General features: G+C 35.8%; 1 protein-coding gene across 2 annotated transcripts in view; it reads right to left on the bottom strand.

Annotated features, from left to right (window-relative positions):
• The window catches only part of LOC128259863 (Ig-like and fibronectin type-III domain-containing protein 2), an 82,750-nt gene that overhangs the window by 21,961 nt on the left and 38,873 nt on the right, over positions 1 to 21,916 (bottom strand). The window lies entirely within an intron of this gene.

Below are 21,916 nucleotides of genomic sequence, written 5' to 3'. Positions count from 1 at the left end.
GTCATTCATAAATTCCAAAAGGGCGGCAACTGGAGTCTCTTCGCTCGCGGGTTGCTCAATTGCAAAAGTGACAAATTTGATTAAATTATAGCGCTATTGCAAAACGATTTATCTTTCGCTGCACTCTGGTGTCGCTTGCCACCCACTCAATTAATTGTTTTTGCTCTTGGCTCTTGGCTTTTGCTCTTTGCCGTTGCCATTTTTGCGCACTCATCCAGGCACGCACATCCAGTACCCACACACACGTACGCAAATGTGGGGTACACGGATAAAATGACTTTGCATTTTCCTTCATATGCTACATCGAAAGTACAAAAATGTAATTTTGTATTGAAGAGAAAGCAGTACAAACTATCAAAATTTCAATAATTAACCACACTACAAAATGCAGCTGTCATAAAGACTTTGTGCATTATTTTACAAATTAATAAGCCTATTTTACCTGTACTTTTTGTACTTATTAGCTTCGTAGGCTGTTTTAAAAAAACAGAGCGGAAAAGCTTTTAATAATTCCGGAAATTGCGTTGAGACTGACCATTATATCGATAGGTTAGTAATAAAGTAATACAAGGAAGATATCTTTTTTTAGTTGATCAATACAAAATGTTTTAATTTACTTCGACACAAAGCAGGTTTTTTAGCCCAATAAATCCAGTCAGTTTAAAAAAAAATTGTTTAAGGAATAAAATATCTATAGTTAATAATAATATAATATATACCGAAAGCATAAATTTCAATTAAATCTATGTCAAGTTCTAATTAAACCTATTATTTAAAGATATATGGCTTCAATAAATTTACTAAATCCAGATGTATTCAATTTTTGAAATATTTTGCTTTAGTGTAAGAGAATGTTTGCGTGTCCTCCACGATGTTGCCATCTATTTGTCTTCATCTGGGCCACAACTACCAAAGCTGCTCGCTTCCCATTTCATCTCATCTCGTCTCGTCTTGGTTCGCTGTCAACGTTCTGCTCGTTGACGTTATAAGTAAATTGTATAACGTGGCGTATGAGTAATATGATATGCATGCTTCGATTCCGAGCGTTACGCTGTGTTCTGCTGCCTGCTGGGTTGCTCCGTTCCGCTCAGCTCGTTGAAGATGATGTGGTAATCAGTTTTGATTTTATTAGCACAACAGCGAAGGAGCTGCCACAGACAGTTAGCTGTGTGCCACCCCAAAAATGAGCGGTAAGCGCCTTGAATCTTTTTTTACGATGTCTTTCCATCCAACTTATATGTGTTGCTCCTTCAACTTCTTGGCATGTCAAGTGGCACACATCAATCCAATCTTTCCCCAACCCCCCTCTCCACCCATGGGTTATGATGTAAGATGCGCAACCCTAACGCTTGGGTCATAATTGTTAATGAAATTACGTTTACGTTTTTGACTGGAGCGGTAAAGTGGTGCGCTTAGTTGCGCTTGCCTTAATTAAATTTTGCTGGGAGACAATGTGGTGGAGTGCAAAACCGAAAGCCGTATTCAAATTCAAAATACAAATTTAACTCTTAAGCTAAATGTGTAAGACCCTTATTAATTTAATTTGCCAGCAATTTGGGATAAGTGCTTTTTATTGGTAAGGAATAGAAGACAATCTTAAACTGTTATTCGTAATTAGCTTATTTTATATGTTCTCTGGGAATAATTGTATTTTCAATGAGGAAAGTTAATTTAACACATATATTTAAAAAACTAAATAAATACTATAACAACAATAACAAAAAAATAGACATTTAAAATAAAACAAACAAAAACACGCCAAAGTAATAATATATTTATTGTGAACGTTTTAATTTTAAATTTGTGGACAGTTCATCTTTAATTTACTTGCCTACCAATAATGGGCAATGAAAACTTTAAAAACTTCGACTAATTTTCGCATTCTACCAATTTTCCCCGTGAGACAATTCCTCTTGAAATTCTATACAATATTATCAAGTGCATAAATTAGCATATCTCCACCTTTTTTTTCAAAACTTTTGTATTTTATTACTCGATATTTTTCGGATGGTCCCCGTCACTAATTAAGGAACTGAGCGCACACATTAATGATAAAACTGAGGCCAACTCTCAAGGTAAATGAGCCCCGAACAACAACAACAAAGTAAGATGAACAACATAAGACAAAAAAAAAACTGAAAAATAGTCCCCAAGAAGGCGTCATAAAAGGAGCCGGGCAGGACATTAAGTAAATTAAACCAAAAAAAAAAACGGGCAACAAAAAAGAAGAGTAGCGGAATAAATAAAAAAAAGGCAAGGGACATTTACACATTATTTTATAACATGGCCAAGACAGACAAATGACAGTTGAGACAAGGTGGGCAGTGAAAAGGAGGCGGGGCTGGCAATTGCCACACCAGATCTACTTCATGATAAATAAAATACACCGCAAAACATTTTAAAAGCCAACCGACAACACTTTCCACTTTGCTGCTAATTTAAAGTTAACACCAAAAAGTCGCAGCCACTAGAAAATGGTAAAAGACCCAAGAACAGGGGTGAAAATGCGGGGGGCGGTGGGGGCTGTAAAAACTGAACGAGGGTTTTCCACAGCTGACGCTCCAACTGTCTTTTCGTTCTGGCCAACTTTGTCTGTCTCTGTCTCTGTGTGTAAGCGTGTTCGGTTTTTGGCCAGGACTACTTTATGGGCTTTGTTGTTGTCCTTTTTCTGTTTTTTTGTTTTTCTTTTTGGTTTTTGGTTTTTTTTTTCGATTTTTTTACCTTGCTGGGGCAAGGTAATTTTTCTTAATTACCGCAAAATGTTTACCTTGTTGCTTGTGCCCTGGCTTTGGTGTATACTTTTCGGGTAGCCCCAGATAAGGTCCGCATCCCTCAAAACATCCCATAGATTGTGAGCCGAGGCGGAAAAGGTATACAATCTTTTCGACAGCTCCTACAACACTTTACATTGTTATGGTTTGGTGTTTTTAAGCAGCTTTTCTTCGTTTCTTGTTTTCACACGCCCTAGAGTACGGGGAAAAAGTAAAAGTGTTGCATACTTACCAGAGGCGACAAGCTCTTACAAACACACTCACACTCACACACAAAAAAGGGGGCGGACATGGGGCAAGGTAAATGTTGGGCTGCAAGGTAAGCCAGAGAGACCTACAAAGCACACACTTTTTTCCTTCCAAATTGAAACTAATGTTCATAGCTGTGCATATTTCTGTTCTTGGGCTTGCCCAGAAAACTTGAACTTGAGTGCAAAAAATAAACAGAGAAAGAACATTGTCAACCTTTTTCCATTCATTTGCTGGCCAAGGGAAGGTAAAAGTGTGTTTAGGCCTTTTGTTTGGCTTTTCCTGCTTCTCTCTTTGCGGCGGGCGGGCTGAGTGAGAAATATGATAATCAAACAGAAAAAATTACTCATACGCCGGCTGGGCAGAAGTTTTGCAAAACTTTTAGGCGGAGCGATAAGGCGACAAAAGCCCAACTAAAAACAACAAGGCAAAAGTTTTGTTTGTTTTTGTTAGGGGTCCAGCTAGAGGGGAAATGGAAATGTTGGTTTATAGCGACAACACACCTTGATTAAAGAGTTAATTCAGTGATTTCTAGGGCCTACAAAAATGCGAAAGAAAGTGTTAAATTATTCAGCAACCCTCAGTCGAAGCTTGTAATTAAAATTAATGCGCAACACAGAAAGAAAAAACCACAAATACCAGAAACAACCACGGAAATCGGCTTTTGGCATTAAGCCGGAAAAAGGAAGAGTTGGCGGCAACAAAAAAACAAATTTGTTTTAGCATTAAAACAAAATCAACACACCTCAATGTAAAAATCTCCCCAAAGAGGCATAAAAAAGATGGGGCATCAGCCCCGTGTGGCACAGATGCCTGAAAGAACCCAGTTGGGAGCGGCGAATAAGCAAAACATGTTACAACAAAGGACCAAAACATAATGAACAATAACAATGAGCGCCGCATTATTCCAAAGGCTGTTTGTATTAGTTGCTCGACACAGAGATGCCCAGTGCTTCACTGTTTATTACGAAATTATTCGTGCATTCGTTGGTTGGCAACCATTTATGATTGAAGCTCACTTAATGAGCAAAATAATGCTGGCATTCCTTCCAATTAACTATAGTAACAATTTAATAAGGCAAAGCTAACATGTCATACTTTAGTTTTATTTACTCATTATTATAATTTAAACATGTTAAAAAATGTTTCATAGCAACCCTTCTTTTAAGCTTGAAATATAATCTGGAATAATCTGCTTAAAAAAAACAAATCTATCTCTTTTTAATATTGTTCAGTTGCAGTGCTTTAAACATACTCAACGTCTTTCTAAATACCCCTGGATAAGATTGGTAAAAAAGAGCAGAAATAAATGCTCGAGCATAACAATATCAGAAGCGGCACATTAAACAAATATTCCGCGGCAAAACAAAACCAAAAAGATAATAAAAAATAATTCTGCAGAAGCTGAGAAGTAGGGGTAGACGCAAGATTTACTTTAAAATATATTTACATATGCAAATGCCAAAGGGAAGACATGGGATCAGAGGAGTGGGTTGTGTCTAAGCAAGCATGAGAGTATTTGTAAATCTGACATAATTGCATGCCCATGTGTGTGTGCATGAGTTTGTTTTTCGGATTGTTTATTTTGTTTGCACATTTCGTTGGGCAAAGGAGCAAAAACTTTTTATGCATTTTTCATACACATAAGCAAATGCACAATAATAATAATAATACCAGCAGCAACAAAAACATCACAAACAGTCATAACAATCACAAAATGCACAGCAGCATTGGGATCTGAGCAGTGACAACAATGCCTCAACAATGCCGGAGAACAGAGCCCCAAAACCCAACTATATTCACCCAGATCCAACCCACTATGGGACGTGTGCAAGAGGCACCTTTAAAACAAAACAATACATCTTTTTTAATACATAAAACAGCAAAATTAAGAAGATTTAAAGAAAAATTTTTGACTGTCAACTGCTTAAAAAAGTTGTGTAAACATTAAAAAAAAAGTTTAACAAAAATTAATCTTTGAATAAAGAAATAATAATAGTTTCAACTAGTTTTTAAGGAAATGAATGTAATTTTAAAGTGCACTTCCTTCATCTTGTAAGCCAATCTTGATAGAACACATAAAAATGGTATGAAATAAACCTAGTAAAAACAATATAGTTATATATAATTGGTCGAACATAAGTATTAAAATGAGATTTTCGGTTAAAAAAAAAGCATAGGACCACGCTACTATTTGTCAAAATTATATTAATTCGCGTTCGTATTTTAATTTTAAGAAAACAAACAACAACAAATATTTGTGTTAAAAAATAGAAAATTATATCTTTTGAAAAAGGGCTGAAAATTCACAAATTTGTTAATATAAGCTTAAGTCAAAAAATAAAACTCAAATATCTCATTTCGTTCTTAAGTTATTAAGAAATGCCACAAAAAGTAGTCATTCAGCCCATAGTGCAACCGAAGAACTGCCAGCTGCAGTTCTACGGCGACAGCAGCAACATTGATTTTACATTTCCGCCGCTTTGCCTGCTAACTTCCGCCGCCGCCGTTTCCACCAGCACTACCACTACACAGACTGCACTTGGCATCACAGAATTTTTGTTTTGCCTCCACGCTCACGAATGGTCACACACACGCAAAGGACGCACAACAAAGCTGCGCTGGTGTGGGACTTTTCGGGCTGTGATTGCAGACAGCAGAACAAATGTGCGACAGATGCACTTCAATGGCAGCCAGGAATGTGCAACTAAAGAAGTCCTCGTATGCCAAGCAAACTGCGAATTTATGCAAGCCGGTCGCATATTAAAGGGTTTCTCTAAGAATAAGTGCATTATTATATTTTTCAAGCCATATTTAATCATCAGGGCAAATAAGTTCTGAAGAATGCTAACATTTCAATAATCTTTTCTAGATTTAATATTTATAAAAATATAAGAAATCAATTATTAAATTAAGTAACTCGTGTTATTTGTATATTGTAAATGTATGTGCTCTGCGTTGTGAACCTAAGCATGCCCAGCCAATTTTGAACTTGTTTAAACTGCCAGCATATGCAGAATAAATACATATCCGAAGAATTTATGCACTAAAAGATTTTCGCGATCCAAGCAAACTGAAATTGTATAAATCTACTTCAATATTCAACTATTGATCGTAGTAAGCTGGTAAATTTACTTAATAGTATAATGTTTTAAGCAATTTTACATAAATTTAAATTTTAAGCATTAAACAAAATCTCACCAATTTCGTTTTGTTGCCTTTAGGTACATATGACTGGAAGCTTTATTTTTGAATAAATTATTGAATTTTTATTGGAGCTCAGAACTCATTAACTCTGCTTTGAGTATTTCCGTCAGACAACCAGCGATTAATAAACTGATTGCCAAAAGGTGTTCCCTCACCTAACGATCAAAATCACACCATTAGTGATGCCGAAAGGAGCTTGCACTTTTTCAGTTATTTTCAGGCCATTTGCTGTTACCGCGAGCAGGTAAAACATATAAATTTCCATATGCGTGCGTGCATTCATTGCTGATAGCAGAGATGTGGCCACTTCAGACTTCCAACATGTTGCTGGCACACAGCTAAAAAGCGGCGAAACAACTTGAAACAAGTTGTAAAGAGCATGGCAGAGCAACCTGCAGTGGCAGTGGCAGTTGCAGTTTCACTTGCCTTTAGCTTTGGCTTTGGCTTTGGCAGTTGTTTCTAGTAGTTGGCAACAAATAAAACATGGTATAACTCCGCCCCAAACGAGCCACAAACATATGTGGGCGACGGGTGCTTGTGTTAACTGAAGTGCTTACCAGGCCAACAGCTACAAGTTGGCTAAGTCGGTAAGCTCGAAAAATGCCAACAAGCGGCGCACCAAGGAACTCCTGCAGTTGACGAACGCTGACGAACTTGCTCAGACATCCTCGAAGGACCTGGGTTGCAGTTACATGGCTGCCTGCCTGGCTGCCTGTGTGTGTGTGTGGTTGGAAATTAGATTTACTAGTTTCCCGACAAACCCCAAAAGCCTGCACTCTGCCAACCCGTCTGAAAAGTACCAAAAACTTCATCTAAGCCAAGGCAACTTTTAGCCCAAAATAAAAACAAAAAATCATAAAAAAGATACGAAGTAAAACAAATGCTTACGGCACTTTAGAGCTCGTATACCCCGTTGTACTATTAAATTTACCCATGGGAATGTTGACTTTTTGGCTTTTCAGGGCAGTTTTCAACACTTTTGTTGTTCTACGCACCAAATTGGTTGCACAAACCCAGCCACTGTGGATATCAATAAAAAATATTGCTCTTTTTCCCATCATATCTTTGTTTGTGAACGACTTAATCACTTGGAAATATCAGAGACCAGCTGACTATATGGGTGGCTGTGGCTCTTACTAAAGTGTTACAAGTTTATGGACGTCAGCAAGAGGGAGTCAAGGAAAAAAGTTGAACGAAACGAAAACTTTTATTACGGACATTTGTGACAGAACAGCAACTTCTAAGTGGTTCAATTGGACTGGTCAGCTCGGGTCGCAATGCGGTGTTAGTTTTCTCAAAACTTTTATGGCCTAATTTCGCCATTGAAAATCAACCAAGATATTAAGAATTTAAACACCAAAATAGATAAACTATTTTCTTGAGCATGTGGCAAAAGATTATACGCATTAAAAATTGATCCAAACGTCATTATACCCTTGCAGAGGGTATTATAATTTCAGTCAGAAGTTTGCAACGCAGTGAAGGAGACGTTTCCGACCCTATAAAGTATATATATTCTTGATCAGCATCACTAGGAGAGTCGATCTAGCCATGTCCGTCTGTCCGTCTGTCCGTCTGTCCGTCCGTTTATATGCAAACTAGTCTCTCAGTTTTAAAGCTATCTGCATGAAACTTCCCCAAAAGTTGTCTTTCTATTGCAGGTAGTATATAAGTCGGAACGAGCCGGATCGGACGACTATAGCATATAGCTCCCATAGGAACAACCGGAAAAATAAATGAAAAAAAATTATAACTTTGCTGTTTTTTAATTTTTTGTTTAGTTCTTCGACATATAGTAATGGTAAAATATTTCCGATTTACGGTTTAAATTTCATCAAAATCGGACGACTATAGCATATAGCTCCCATAGGAACAATCGGAAAAAATAAATGAAAAAAAATTATAACTTTGCTGTTTTTTAATTTTTGTTTAGTTCTTCGAGATATAGTAATGGTTTAATATTTCAGAATTACGGTTTCAATTTCATCAAAATCGGACGACTATAGCATATAGCTCCCATAGGAACAATCGGAAAAATAAATGAAAAAAATTATAACTTTTCTGTTTTTTAATTTTTTGTTTAGTTCTTCGACATTTAGCAATGTTTAATTATTTCAGAATTATGGTATAAATTTTATCAAAATCGGACGTCTATAGCATATAGCTCCCATAGAAATAATAAAAATATATAAAATAACTATCTAATAATTGAGCTGCAAATAATCATAGTTTCAATGTTTTTTTTTAGCACATACTCAAGTAAATCATAATTTAAATGTTTTCAAAAGTATTTAATTAATGCAATAGCTGCAAGGGTATATGAACTTCGGCTTGCCGAAGTTTGCTTTCCTTCTTGTTTGAAATAAAATCAAAAACAGAGAAACGACCTAGATGATGAAAAAGCTTAGTCAGTAGTTTTGTGTTAGTACATTTTTTATACTTTAATTCAAGTATAATAATTTAATATCAACAGAAATATTCGCCTGGTTTTAATTGTATTTTTAAGATGCCTCGGACTTAAATCATCTTTAATACATAGTTTAAATATAAAATAATAAATATGAAGAAAACTGAGACTTTTACAAAGGTTTTGTTTTTGTTTATACATTTTTTTTATTGCTGAACACCTAGAAACTATATCCAAAATGGTATAAAAAAAATAAAACAAAACCTATCTGCAATATAGATAACATACAAGTAATAATCTGAAATGCTGGCGGAATATCTAATTATGAGCCACCGTGGAAAGTTTAGCACGTGCCTGAGGAGGCAAAGAAAAAAGTACGTACCTGATTTCAAAGAGCAATTACATTAATTTTACTCAAGAGCAACATGCACTCAACGCTAAACTTCATTGCAACAAAATTTCCGCACCAATGTGCAAAGAGTTCTGCGGCAGTAATGCCAACGTGGAGAAGGTGCATCCGAAACCGAAGCTGGGGATGAGGCTGAAGCCGAAAGTGAGGCCTGGAGGCAGTGCAGCCATCGAGGAAAGTCAACCGCGACCAAAAGTGCCAAGTTCGTGTCTCAGTGCTCGTGTGTATCTGTGTGAGCGCTACGAGGTGCTAATGAGCTGCAGTTTGCAGTGACTGAAGATGTTAGCAGGCAGCCATTTTGCTGTTACCAACTTTGGCTCTTTCCCGTGCTGACAGCACTTAAAAGCTTTGTGCCACACACATACACTCAAAAAGAGTGGCTCCTTGGTTTTAAAAATTCAACTTAAAGTATTGGCGGCTTAAAACCAGAGTTGGCATTAAATAAATGATACGTTACAAAAGTTTATAATTACAGTAAAATAAATTAGATAGTTAGATAGTAGTTTTAATACTCAGAATATTTTGTAAAATTATTTTTAAATAGGTACCTAATAGGTACCTACAAAATGTATATTAATATTTTTGAGGACTATAAAGTAAACAACAAAGTAATTTGTTATTAAAATATAGAAAAAACAAAAAAAAACAAAAAAACTCTTCGGCATTTACTGCTAATTAATGTGAAGAAGTAATGTTAAAATTTTCAAAAGGATCGGTTCAGTAGATTTTGAGTTCTGATGTTCACGAACTTAAAAAAATACGTATTCGGGAAAATCGATTGAAAGTTTTTCATACGTTTGGGATTCACTCGAAATTTGAACAGAATATTCTCAACATATTTTTGATTCAGAAAAAAAAGAAAAAAAAAGTTTAAAACAATGCCAAAGTGAGTATTTAATTATTCTGAAATTATGACTTATCAATTTCAAACGTTTTAAAATAAAATGTATAGTTGATTTTTCTTCGTGTATTCTCATTTTCTCCTATTTTTCCCTGCCTCCTGTTTGGTGACGTGTGTTTATGCTGTTGATATTTTTGACATTTTCGTTTGGCATTTTTTTTATTGTAACTGCACTTTATACAAGACTCTTTGTTTCTTTTCCCTGCATTATTTTCATTTTTGTTTTAATTAAAATTTCGCATGTCAACGATTTTTCGAAGGTTATTGTGTGCGTAGGTGGATTGCTACCGCCGCCGCTGCCAAATGAATGAGTTTCTCATTTCCTCAGCCAACGAGCATCCGCTCAATGTTTTCCTTCTTATTGCACCCCACACTCATGAATTTTAAAGGTATATTGCCTTTGGGCAGAAGGAAAATCTGAATATGGTTGATCTGTGCAAAAATGTTGAAAAAAATATAATTTAAAAAATTATTTATGCCGCATATATGAGCTGCTGTTTTCTTGATAACATTTATTTGATATATAAATATGATTTATCTCTGTTCAAAATTTGAAAAAATATATTATGCGAAATTTTAAAATATATACAATTACAAAATCAAATTTTATAATTTCTACGAAATTATTCAACTGCAAATAATGTTTTATTTTTATTTTCTTTAAAAGCAAGGCCATGAAAAAAAATAGTTAACTAAATTATAACTGCTTATCTCATAAATAAATATATTATTGCTTTTGTTTGTTGGTTTTAATTTCTCACGGAAGATCAAACTGTAACTTCCGCGGTTGCAGCACTAAATTGAATAAACAACTATAGCGCCATTGTTTTAATTGGGTAGACTTCTAATTAAAATCAGTAGGTGGGCTGTAACCACGTTCAGGCTGCAACTAATTTCAGAAGATGGTCTCAAAACTAGTGGGTGTGATATAGTCGGATCTTTTGCATGGATTTTATTATTTTTTCGATGTGCTGTCGTCGTTTTCACGTCGGCGGGGTGGCTGTCAACTGCATTTTGTGCTGGCAACTGTGAAATAACGGGCTTCGCTCGATCTACTCGTCCCTTGCCATCGCATTTTGTTGGATTTTTTGTAGTTTTTCCTGTTGCCAATCTATCAAGTCCAAGCATCAGCCGACGCGTCATCTATCGATGATTTCGCTAACTGCGAAACTATGGCAGGCACCCTGTCATCGGATCAGCACCCTTTACTCCCACTGGCAGACCCACTTTCATATCCACCACCCACTCGATTCCGTGTTGTGTCCTCAGGTTTTTGTTCCGCTGACATGATGCGCGTCAATTAAAATACGGAAAATGGAAAAGTTGTACACGTTTTGGCGATGATTTCCCTGAAAACAGCGGGAAATTCGTTGATCGACTTTTATGCGCTTTGACGCTGCTGATGTCTCAGACAGTGGGGATTATCCATTTATCCAACTTTGAGAGCCATTATATATCACAGGGCATCACAACGGATTCGAGTGTGCTCTGTAAACATTTCAATTCAATAAAGTTCATGCATGGTTTATGTGTGAGCAAACCTTATTCATATTTGATATGTTCCATTTGCGCAAGCAATTAAAAGGCCCGAAGAAACATTTAATTTATTGTCAATTCAATGGCGGCCATACTTTGTTCACTTTGCCGTCGCACGGTGTTTGCTCAGGTCTTTATTTAATAATTATAAACATTCGATGTATGCGCTTTAATAATGTAATCCCTGCAGCTGTGTACTCTGTCCCAATTGCTGACACGAAACAATTGTTAAATAAACAAACACCAGAGTGGTGAAAAATTATTTTAAAATTCTTTACAGACGCGAAATAAAAAAAAAGAAACAAACTCATTGCAGTCCTTAACCAAATTAATTAAAATCATTTTAATGGTTTATGGTAAAATTCAGACGCAAAAAAATTGCACCGTAAAGTCGACGGCGCAATGCTCTTGTACAAACAAAAGATTATTTAATTTTTGCAATAGTACAACTGATTTTCAATTATAGTTTTTTCCTGCTGGTATCATACACATACTTGAAAGAATAGAATAATAAATATATTTGTTACATTTAGCCCTGACCCCATAGGCCTATTCTTGGGTTATTAATTAAATTTGTATAATGCAAATCAAAGTCAATTGTCCGACCGTCTGCACAATTAATCAAAAACCCATTAACGATATTCGAGTTACTGGCTCTGTCGCTGGATCACCCTGAACTTGGCTTGTACTGATTAAATGCAATTAATTCTCTGTCAGCAACAATTGTGCCTTCTATATATTCAGCGAGGGCAAAAAATGTACATTAAACATAATGAGGCATCTTGCCTGAAATCAGTTGCAAAAAGCCATTTCAGAAAATTAACAAATAAATACATGAGTGAGCGAAACAACAACACAGCACCAAACGGTGGACAACAGAATGAAAAATGTAAATACAAGTTGTTGAGCATTAAGTTTGTTTGGACTATAAAAAATGTTTTTAATTAAGGCGAAAATAAGAGCTAGCACAGAACAAAGTTGACAGACTTTCTGAAGTCTGCAAAGAAAAGTTTTTGGAATTAATAAAAAATGGTAACTATTGAAAGACTAACAATTAATAAATAAAAGGAACACTTAGTAAGTAGTACATTTAGGATTCATTTTGATACGCCCACATTCATTAAGAAATGTCCGACATTGATGAGGAACTTTATAATAGTACAAAATAAGACGAACATTTTACATTTAAATTTTAAAACTCTTAAAGCCTCTAGTATTGACAAGTGTATCGAAAAACATTTATACCCAATCAAAAGCCCCTGAGAAGTATATTCAAATGTCAGCCTATCGAAATTGTTGATTCAAAAACACTTCAACCCTGCAAATAATTAATCATGATACGTCAGTTGGCCAGTTGGAAATGCAGGAAGTAGAACTCCATTCCGTTTCTGAACTGAACTGAACCCAACTGAACTGAAAATCCATTCCGCTTCGGGCCATCTTCAGTCAGTTGTCAGCGTTGTCAGACTTGTCGGACGGGCAAAGCCAATAGCATTTGGTTTAAACACGTTTTACTGTTTCTGTTTGCCAAAACATTTCGTTGCTCGTCGATTTTTAATGAGAAAAGGGTTTTATTTCGTTTCACATTTTTTTTTTGGTGAGGTTTAATCACAAAACCGGAGGGACAGGCCATCAGTCAAAGTGGCAAACTAATGGTTTATTTATACAGACAGGATTGAGGGATTAAATTAGATTTTAATTCCAAAAGAAAATGTTGCGAAATGCTGAATGCGGTCGGGCCATTCATTCATGGCGCAAGGACATTTTAAGAGGATAAACCACTTTGGGGACTCCACTACATTAAGCAAAGATCATAATCGCCTTGAACAAGAACTTTTGCACTAAACTGAAAACTGCAAACTAAAAACGGAAAACAATGCAGAGCACTACTGAAAACTGTTGCTTACAGAGGGAGGGGGAAATAGGAAAAGGACTAAGGACTAAGGATGTTGCTGCTTAGCTCCTGCAAATGCGCGAATATTTCCAAAACGAGCTCTCACCCACTTGGGGGCTGAGGTGCAATCTGTTTACTCAATAATTTGCACCAAAATGAATGTAAATTTCGTACAGAAATTCCCCAAACGCCGAGTGCATTCTGCTGGACTCGCTGAAGTTGCGCATACGCAGCGTTGTATGCAAACTATCCAACTGGGAGATGGATGGATGGAAGTAGGGAACCAAGCAGCTAGAGTCAAAGGAAACTTCCCACTGTGAAGCAACAAAAAAGTTGATTTATAAACAAACTTTTGCGGCACAAAGTTGTGTTCGGACCGTCAACAAATGGAAAAGAAAAACATGCTCAGCAAATGGCCAACGAAAGTTAAAAGTACGCCAAACCAAAACCATTCGACCAGATGCCGTCTGTGGCGCGTGCTACCCTCAATATCGGGGTGTTCTTGTGTGTTGCGCCAACTGAAAATGTGCAAATCCAAATACACAATAGATGGCCCCAAGAGTTGAGGCGAAATCAGCATAAAGTACGCAGAGAAAAACACATCATTGAGGGCATTCACAAGTTAAATAATAACGCGACCAGATACAAAAGCACAAATAAAGTAGTTGAGTTGAGTGCCAAGCACCCCTCATCCATTCCCGTCGTCATGGAGTTGGTGTCTGGATAGATGACTCCAGTATGCACAGAAAATAGAGTAGAGTGATCACTGTAAGAAGTTAGTGGTTTTTCGGAGAAATTAAAATGATTTTGTGGTGTAAGTTTGCTCAAAATACCATAATTTGTCTCTGAACTATACTTAAATAAAAACATTTTCAGATATTTAATTGCAGGTTCATAATTTCTAAACTTAAAAATGTAATCTTTAGTTTAAAAGTTATAGGTATTAAGTAAATTTCCATCAAAATTTTATTTGTAAAAATACCATGAACTTTTTTTTGTTCTGTTGCTAGACTTTAAAAGTTTTAAATTGTTACAAAAATCTTTCATTTTTTAGCCTTTGATTATTTAAAGTAGAACTCCCAAAAATGGTAATTGCATTTAAATAAGGTGTAAACAAAGTTTAATATTAACTTACCTCACGAAATAGTTCACGTCTAATTCAGTTAAACTACGTCAAGAATTGCAAAAGTGTCAAAACTTTGAGTACTTATATTGCAGAGTTGGCACTGACCCATCACACTTCTTTCACTAAAAATGCTATACAGTTATTTCGCCTAAACCAAAGTAGCTGCAAAGAACTAAATAAGAACCAGCCTTGCCCACCTCCACCCACCCATCTCCCCTTCCACATTGCCGTCCACAACACCCACCAAATCAGAACAGACAGCCACCCACTCTCCGATCCCCAATTTCCACTTCACCGCCTCAGCGAGTGCGGTAGAAGTCCTCAGTCAAATCAGTTGTTGGCACGATTTTTGCAAGCAAAAATAAATCGAAAAAAAACCAAAGGAAAAACTCTATGAATAAGCATAAACAAAGTTTTTATGCCGCCACCACCAAGAAGAGCATAAATCACACAGAGAAATTTATTATAACAATTAACGTTGTTTTTTTCTTAATAAATCCATTGAAATTTTGTAGTTGTGTTTCAAACAATACCGGTACTTTTATGAATTCAAAATACACTCTTAACGCTAATGTGTTTTTTTAAGCACCTATTTTTTACTATTTTTATTTGTATTTATTTATTTACTATCCTAGTGCGACAAGGTTAAGCTTATATTTATTGCACTAACTTTATATATTTTCTAATCTGACTTATCTACAAGAGTCCAAAAACAATAATAATTTATATTAAATAGCTCAAAATAATTGCTTTTGCCAAACTCATTTTAAAGGAAATCAAGTCGTAGAAACCAATACCTTATTACTGATAACTTACATGTATAAATTGAATGAAATAAAAAACTAACGATTTTAAATAACTGATTTTTCAATATGCAATGATAAGTGAATTGTGTTGTGAGTGCTAGAGTGCTTATTTATAGAAAAAAAGGATGCCACTTTTATAAAAACAAATTTGGAATTGTTAAACTGCTTTCCAAATATTTATTCACTGTGCAGAAAAGGCGGCGGGCAACCAACGCAACGCAGAATCGACAAGTTGTGCGCGGTGCCTTAACTTCTGCCACAAAATTGTAGTTTCCGGCTTTTGATGGCTGGGCTGCATGCTTCTCTAGCCTTCATCTGCTCCAAGTTTTATTCTTTCGGAGTCTGCTGAAAAGATGTTTTGGCTGTTGCTTATTTGATTTTCCCGCTGGCTTTTGTTGCACCAACACAGGGCCAGAGACAAGAGCATGTGTACCACAGACACCGAGTCAAAGCAGCTAGCAACCGACAGCAACAACCGAGGCAAATACGCAAAAATTTTTGTAATTTTCCAACTTATAAGCGAATATCTTCAAAACGGCCAAGAAAACCGATGGCGAGAAGCGAAGTGGGGAACGACAACCCCCTGAAAGCCACTTGAAAAGGAGCTTTAAGCCTACAAAACCAACGAACAACGAACAATTTGGCAAGAGATGAAGCCAGTAGAAAAGTTCCGAAGGAAGCAGCTGATGTCTGGCGTCTTAAAATGAAAATGAATGGGAAACCTTTTTGGCCCTGCTTGATTGAAAGTGTTGAAATGGTCTTTCGGGTCAGCTGTCGGGGCATTAACATGACCAAATTGTATCGGGGATTAGCGCTAAATGATATTGCGATATTGATAGTTTCGGACATAGCCAAAACTTATCCGTACAACAAGTACTTATAGCAAATGAACGTTGACGAAATGGTTTTCGATTGTTTTGTGTCCTTGTATATCTTTCCGTTCTGTTGTTTGTGCGGTATATTTACTGATAAGCCATTCGGACATCTTGGGGCTTAGCCATAATCGATGGGAAATCATTCTTGTGCAGATAGACAGTATTTACCCGGGGCGTATTGAGCTTTTCGTCCAACGATTAATGGCTACGACAGGAAAAACAATAATTTACAGAGTCCAATCAGCGAAAGTTCATGTGCGGCATAACACTAAACGATTCTGAGTAAACAACACATATTTTATAATGTAAGCCCTGGCGGAATAGCAGTTAAATATTAAAAAAATATTATTATTTAAATAAAGATTGAATTAAAGAAAACTTGCCAAATTTCAACGAAAATTGAGTGTTCCCCTATTGATCTTCACTTAAATACAACCATATATTTTTAGAAAGTACCTACCTTAACCACAATCACATAATAAAGACCACAGCAAACTAACAGAGAACTAAGCCAATTTTCCCCATCCCCATAAAAATGATATTTAGCAAAGACCAGCTGGACCAATCCGGATCAACTCCGACTCACCAACTCTCAAAGAGGACTCATAAATCCGAGGTCGGGGAGCAGCTTTATAATCATCATCAGGCCATAAAGTATTGTCTGCGCCAACAGGTAAATAAGAAAAGTTTTGCCTCACTCAACCTGCGCCATAAACAACTTTCCTTGTCTTGAACCAGCAGCCAGGCCAAACCAAGCAGATGACGTTGGTCACTGGTCTGCAGTTAAAGTTGGTCCACAGCATCCTGGTATTTAGCAATTAAACAAAAACCGAAGAGAAGCCAATAAAACTTTGACCACTTCAGCAGACGGGAGCAAAGGACACAAACACAAGCCAGCCTGCCCACACACACATAAAAGTGCGAATAATAATTAATAGAAAATTAGATTTTCCACTCTATGTGGGAAATATGCTGAATCGGAAGAAAACTTTGGCCCGCACTGTAACGCACAAAATGCAAATAATATTTCAGAGAACAGACGGAAACCATGGTTTTTGTTTGCAAATGGAAATCGGTTTAGCAAAAAGTTTCAACATTATGCCAGCTCAAACGAAACACAAATGAAAATTATATTTTTTCCTATCCACATTTGTCTGCTACACATGTAAATACAAAAAGTAACCAAATAGAAATGATAGTTCAAATATACAAAGCAAATGTGTCAAAAATTATGGTAATTTTTTTCAGCTAAAACGTTCAGTTTACTTAGTTTCAAAATCTAATTTACATTCTTTACAATATTTGTATTTTATATGTGGTAATTTGATTAGCTTAGCCCAATTGGAAATAAAAAAAGTGATTTTGAATATTTTACAGATATTTAATATGCAATTTTATAATATGCCTTGGTTTGGACATATTTTCATTTTACCTTTTATAAATATAAGGCTACAGTTAAACAATTAAAAAACATTTAATTATTTTTAAAAAATATCTGTTTTACAATTATAAGCCATATACATATTTTAATGATAGGTGTTAGTATCAGAACTTTATAAAATAAATAAATTATGACTTTGCGCTATTTGCACAAACTATAACCATTAAAACAGCGTTCCAATGAAACTGAATGTTCATTTATGTTAATGGTGCCCCAACATATCGACATCTTTAATATACCATATTCACGAGCCATGTATATGTAGCACTCTACGTGCCAATCCCAACACGATCCAAAACAGAGAACAAAGCCAGAAAAAGTCCGCACAAAATAAAGAAATTCCCGCATTTACTCCTGATTATAATTGAAAATTTAATTATTTTCAATGGAAAGGAAAGCCCAGCAGGGCTTATTTGTTCACTTTATTTGTGGGTGTGTGCAAAAACACACATGTAATATATATATTCCTATCTGTATGGTTGGGTGTTTGTGTTGCTGTTTGCTGCCTATTAATGTCAAGTTGCCGTAATGAGCACACAAAAAGCAGCTGATGATGCTTGGAAAAGTTACACTGAAAACAAAATACTTTACATTGTAATGTCCAATCTTAATATCAAATTAAACAAAGTTTTTTTAAAAAATCAATAAATTAATATAATTATTTATTATTTTAAGGAAAACCCAATTTAACCATTTCTTCTTTATATCCAATTTTACTAAAATTTTCACACTTAAATTAACTACATAATAATTTAAGAAACTATATGATATAAATATAAAATGCTAAAGAACATAAACATTGTTCTTACAACTTTTATTTACAATTTTTTTATGTAAAGTCAAACTATTGAAATAATATACAAATTATGAAACGCTATTAAATGCATACATTTTTGAAGTAAGTAACCTAACATTAAGGTATTCTTTTTTTTCTGTGCACAACAAGGAAAATAGGTTGGGGGATTTCGGGTAAGGATTTTGGAGGGGGTATCGGGGATTTTCCTGTGTCAAGGCGTAAGAGCGTGCAAAAGCATTAAGGTTAGCTGGAATGGGTCCTGTTCAAGGGATATATCCGTATGCCGGGGACTTGTGTTCCGTCTGCTGCTGTTGCCGCTTTTTCACTTATTTATGAAAATGAACCAAAAATCAAGAAGTTAAATTGGTTTTGTGTTTTGTTAACTTTTGTCTGCCAGACTGCCTTTCTCTTTCTCCTTTCGATTTGGCTTTTTGCGCTCTGTTTCAACCTGTCGACTTTGTTGTTACTTTGTTTATGCATGCTGGATATGTGTACCGATGTATGAATATGTATAATTGAAAATACTCGCACACAAATCCGCAAAAGCGGGGGCAGGGGGGCGAAATAAATATGGGCCCAGCGAAATACAAAGTGAAATTTATACCCGTCCGCCTGAAACCTAAATACGTATTATGCCGACGCCACACTTCACTAACCCGACGGAAAACCCCAAGAAAATCGCCAGCCACCCCCGATATGTGGGGAAAACTTTGCCGTTGACAAGGCAACTTGACATGAAGCCAGCGGGGGGTGGAAATGAAGGGGATAAAGCCAAGATACTGACTGACATAGTTTTGTGGGCGTCTTTTGTATTCTCATCTATTCAACTTTTTTTGCCCTGTGTTGTGGGCTGGGCCCAAAGTTATGCCAGTAAGTATGAGAATGGCTGTAAGTAGTTTTGGTAACTGTTTTTGATAATCAAATGTAATTTATGTGTCTTGAACTTGCCCCTTTAGGAGCCACCATCTCGTTCCGCCGGTTCAATGTACTCAATATTAGCAGCCATAAATGTTTATTACACACAGACATTTTGTTAACCCCTTTTGAGCCTGAGACATGGTTACTGCAGATATCTTCAGGAATTTATGGTACTGCCAAAAGGGTTCTGAATAAGACGTTAGATTCAATAGCATCAAATCAAATCGAATTGGCCATAGATACCATAATTGATGAGTAATAATAATAAGCTTTTAGATGTGTTATTGCTGTGTATAATGCGATGGCAACTGCGGGACTAATTTTTTCCTAATTAGCTGACAAATAAATAAGTACAAATTAAGTTATTTATATGTGTGTACATCTGTCCAGATAGACAGCTGGATATGTGTATACTGTTTTGGTCCGAAACGTATTTAAAACCGGTTTTGTTTATCTTATTTATTCTCTCCAATAGCCGTCAACAATTGCCTGAATACAAAGGAAGGCAATTACAGATCTCAAGTAACGAAAATGCAATTAAATTTGCACAAGTGTCAAATGATTCTGCACAAAATTACAGCCTAAATAGCTGAATTAAAGTGCTCAGTAATTTGTGCACTAACTTGTGGGAGAAATAAAAGATTCCATTCAGAAATAGTGAACTAAAATATATCGTAGCAACAGGTTTTACAGACCGTTAAAAATTTGAAAATATTTTGTATTTTGTAAAGCCAATAAGCTTGGTTATCACAAGCGTTTTTTCCCCAAAATATAATTATTTTTAAAGAAAGCCACACTATTACATCTAGCACTTTTCAATTGCAAAGCCAACAATCAAAACCAATTCCCACAGCTGTCTTTGGCTCACAAATCTTGTCACTTATCGGCCATTCACCTGAGCGCCTTCCCGTCTGCTAACTAAATTGTGTGAAAGCCAAAAACAACAGTGAATGCATTTGACAGCATTATAAATGCAGAATTATCTAGGTACACCGAGGACACGACCAGAGAACATCAGTTCCCAGGACAGCAGAGACGTCGGAGTCCAAGAAATCCTTAGCTTAGGGAAATGAAGCAACGCTTTGCCAGTTCCTCCTCATAAATTGCATTAATATGCAAGGGCGGTAAGAGGGAGCAGAATCATTCCAGGACATCAACAAGAAGAACAACAAATAACCGCTTGATTGCAGACAATTAACAGCATTAAAGATGAACAATTTAAATAATTCCCGCATGAGTTCAAATATTTTGCCAGAACCCATAGACGAGCCGCTTGCCATCCAAATGTTCTCCCTGTGCCAGATAATTCGGCACCACATATACACATATCTTTGTACAAGTGAACAAGCCCAGTCTTTGGGTGAAGTAAAGCACATAAATTACTAATACGCACCGTTGTCCTTGCCTGCAGTTGGACAGATAAACTTGTATCAGCTAGCATATGTAATTCAAGTGTAAAATAACAACGTTTTCACCTTGCCCACAATGTTGCCAAAATGTTTTACTTTGCTTGGACACAAAGATTCAATTAGTTTGTCGTCGGATACATTTTGATATGTCTGTCAGTGTTTGATTTAGCACAGATTGTAGACATTTACTAATTGAATTATATTTATCAAGAAACTCAATCATTTTGTCTTGGAATTTTATAATTAGTTTGGAGCAAGAATGTTATGGAAAATATCGGTGTTTCCAGGATTGCTTGCAAGGAGCTGCTGACATTCTAATAATTATTAATTTTGAAAACTATTCAATTTTTCTTTAATTTAATTTTCACTTTATCTGCCTCCCTTTAAAAGTACTCAAATTTATTTTATCATAATCATAGAAAATTTGCATTAAAATTATTGAAGTTTGCCTCAAACATAAATTCTTCGTTAGTCAGCTGTTGCAGTTTGTCTTTTGTTCAAGTTTCTGTAATTTCGCACAGTTTTGATTCAGAAATTTGCATATTTTGTACGCAGGCGTGCCGCGTCAATTGGATGGAACAGCTGTTTCAGCTTTTAATGTTTGAATTGTTGTACTTGAATAGTTGTTGAATTTGCCAAGTGGTTTGGTGGGTGACTGGCTTTGCGGTCGCCTTGACCTTGTAACTGTTTTCAAAGTACTTTGTCTCGGTTAATTGTTTCGCGGTATTTACCAGGCATTTATTGTGAGCATTTTAAGTACCTCCATTACTTATGGTTTCGGTCTCCATCGGAGGTGTGAATGAAGAAGTCAAACAAAAACCACTAAAACCCAATAAAGATGTACACGACTTACAATTGTCGATTTTGGTTGGGTCAGTCTACAATATACACTGGCAGTGGGTACTTTAAATATTCGCAGTAACTATAAAGAACATATACTTTATTGTTTGCTAGATGGAAAATCCAAAAGCCTAAAGTTCTGTGACCTTTATTTCTACTTGAGGCATTGTGATGGTTAGATAGGTTTTTGTGATTTAAAATAAGTATACAATAAAAAATTAATTTTATAAAGATACTTAAAAAAAACTAAATAAAACAGTTTCTTTATTGTGAAATTTATTTACAGCCTTTTCTAACAGGAAAACCATAAATTTATAACTTCATATGCTAT

This window comes from Drosophila gunungcola (assembly GCF_025200985.1).
Source record: "Drosophila gunungcola strain Sukarami chromosome 3L unlocalized genomic scaffold, Dgunungcola_SK_2 000009F, whole genome shotgun sequence".
NCBI classification, from domain to species: domain Eukaryota; kingdom Metazoa; phylum Arthropoda; class Insecta; order Diptera; family Drosophilidae; genus Drosophila; species Drosophila gunungcola.
Note: the sequence above shows the minus strand (reverse complement) of the source record. Positions and strands in the feature narration are given on the sequence as shown.